The 2,769-nt window shown below is 39.4% G+C and overlaps 1 pseudogene; it reads left to right on the top strand.

Moving 5' to 3' along the window:
• Positions 1–2,323: 2,323 nt before the first annotated feature.
• On the top strand, positions 2,324–2,442 carry LOC134912906 (5S ribosomal RNA; annotated as a pseudogene).
• The last annotated feature ends 327 nt before the right edge of the window (positions 2,443–2,769 follow it).

The raw sequence follows: 2,769 nt of genomic DNA, 5'->3' as shown, positions 1-2,769 counted from the left end.
GGACTATCGTTCGCACCTACAAGTGGACACAACAAATTTGAGACCTTCATCGATCTAAACAAATTTATAAGAAAACTTACCCTTAAAAGACATTTCCTAAGGAAAGAGGATGCGATCATAAGCAACTACGCAGACCACTCGAGATCTGGTTTGAAACCAACATCCAAGTATTACCCTCTGGAATCAAAGGGTAATAATATCAGCATGTTTTATGAACTGGTAAAGAAAGATTTATGCGACACAGAACTAAAACCGGTAAAGGAAAGGAACATGAAAAACCATGAATGTGAAGCCTTGAAAAAACTACAGAAGAACAACAACCTGGTTATAAAACAGGCTGACAAAGGGGGTGGATAAGTAATCATGGACCTTGAGGCGTATACAAAGGAGGCACTTAGACTTTTGGGAGACACGAAATCATATACAGTGCTTCAGAACGACCCAAAAGAAGTCCTAGTGGAAGACCTGAGGACATTACTTGTGCAGGGATTAAGAAACAACGTGATAACCAAAGAGGAATACCAATACCTCATGCAGTCTAATCCAATTACCCCCACTTTTTACTTTCTGCCAAAGATACATAAGTCTTTGAGTAACCCACCTGGCCGTCCAATAGTGGCAGGCATAGGCTCACTAACTGCAAATCTATCGGAATATGTTGATATCTTCCTGAAGAATTATGTAAAAGATCTCCCATCCTTCTTGAAAGATACGACATCAGTGCTCAACCTATTGAAAACAGTTCAATGGAAGGATACTTACATTTGGGCAACAGTGGACGTGCAATCCCTGTACACATGCATTGAACACTCTAAAGGCATAGCCGCATGCAGGGAATTTTTAGACAGCGATTCATCATTGACCAACAGTCACAGAAATTTTATATGTGATATTATGTATTTTATCCTGAGCCACAATTATTTTAAGTTTTTAAACCAGTTTTATCTACAATGCTGCGGCACAGCGATGGGTACGACTTTTGCCCCGAGCTTTGCGAATCTCTTTATGGGATGTTGGGAGAGAAAACAGGTTTACACCCTAAGCGCTTTTAAGGAGAATGTGGTGTTTTATAAACGTTATATCGATGATATTTTAATCATTTGGGACGGCACACCAGAAGCTTTTAACGAATTTTTAAGTGCTTTGGGAGACAACGATTTGAACCTTGCATTCACCTCAACAACTAATGCTAGATCCGTTGAATACTTGGATCTAATTCTAACTGGGGAGAATGAAAGAGTTACCACCAAAAATTTTATTAAGAAAGTAGATATGAACAGTTATCTACACTACCAAAGCAATCACCTAGATAGGTGGAAGAATAACATCCCGGCCTCCCAGTTCTCAAGGATCAAACGAAACTGCACCAGCGCAAAAGACTGTGAAGATCAAATGGAGATATACAGGAAGAGATTTGAAGAGAAGAGTTACCCAAAGCCACTCCTAGATGAAGCACTGGAAAAAACAAGGTGTTTGGATAGGGAAAAGCTACTAACATATAAAACCAAGGAAGAAACGAAGGAAAGAATCGCGTTCATTACTACATTTAGTCAACATGAGAAAGCGATTAGAGACTCCCTTAAATCCCATTGGGGAATTCTTCTAATGGACCCAGTTCTCAAAGAAATCTTACTGCCCAGACCAGAACTAATTTTTAAAAAATCTAAAAACCTAAAAGACCTTCTTGCACCCAGCATGCTGAGGGATAAATCCACTCGCAACACTTCTATGTTGAAATGTAAGGGGTCGTATAAATGTGGGAAGTGCAATATATGTAAATACCTACATCGGAACAGGAAAACTTCAGCAATACAGAGGACAAGAATGAATACACCATAAAGGACTTTATGAATTGCAATACATCATCTGTGATTTACCTCCTGGAGTGCACCTGCAAAATGAAGTATGTAGGAAAGACTAAAAGACCCCTTAAAATCCGGATCCAAGAACATATAAGAAATATAAAGAATAAGGTGGCCAGTCATGCAGTCTCTCGACATTTCGCAGCTAAACATAACTCCGACCCAGAGGAACTTACTTTTAAGGCGATCGAACACGTTTGCTTGGGCGAGAGAGGAGGAGATCTCGGGAACAAGTTGTCCAGACGGGAAATGTACTGGATTTTCCAGCTGCAGACTCTACATCCAGCTGGCTTGAATGAGGGATACGAGATCGCACCGTTCTTGTGAGGTGCAGTATCCCGGCAAGACTCGACTTTCCTTTATTTCCCCTCCTTCACTTCACGATTTAAATCCAGCTCACCAGATTTTTTAAGCATTAGAAATAAAACCATCAATCACGTGGTATTATGATGTCTTATTTCGCATACAGTCAAACCACACTGGTACGCCCAATCTCGTCTGATCTTGGAAGCTAAGCAGTGTTTGGGCCTGATCAGTACCAGGGAGGGAGACTACCTGGGAATATTGGGTACTGTAGAATCAAATAAATGATGTCAGCACTATACCAAATATGTATTTCTTAAAAATCAACACCATTAACCACGAGAAACCTTGCACTCCACACATATTTTTCTTGTAAAAATAAATCAATCCGCACCTGCCTCTGTCACCTTCATATATGATTATCCCTTCCCTGTTCCTCAACCTCCCCCCCCACCTTCTCCCTTAATAGAATTACACCCTCTAATAACGCACTGTGATTTTATTCATATTTATAGATTGCACCTTGCACTTTGTATACTTCCCCCTTTTTTTATATATATATATATTTTTTTTTTTTTATATATATGTATATTTTTATTTATAT

The sequence above is a fragment of the Pseudophryne corroboree genome, chromosome 4, assembly GCF_028390025.1.
Source record: "Pseudophryne corroboree isolate aPseCor3 chromosome 4, aPseCor3.hap2, whole genome shotgun sequence".
Lineage (NCBI taxonomy): Eukaryota > Metazoa > Chordata > Amphibia > Anura > Myobatrachidae > Pseudophryne > Pseudophryne corroboree.
The sequence above is the reverse complement of the archived record's forward strand: the minus strand, read 5'-3'. Positions and strand labels throughout refer to the sequence as shown.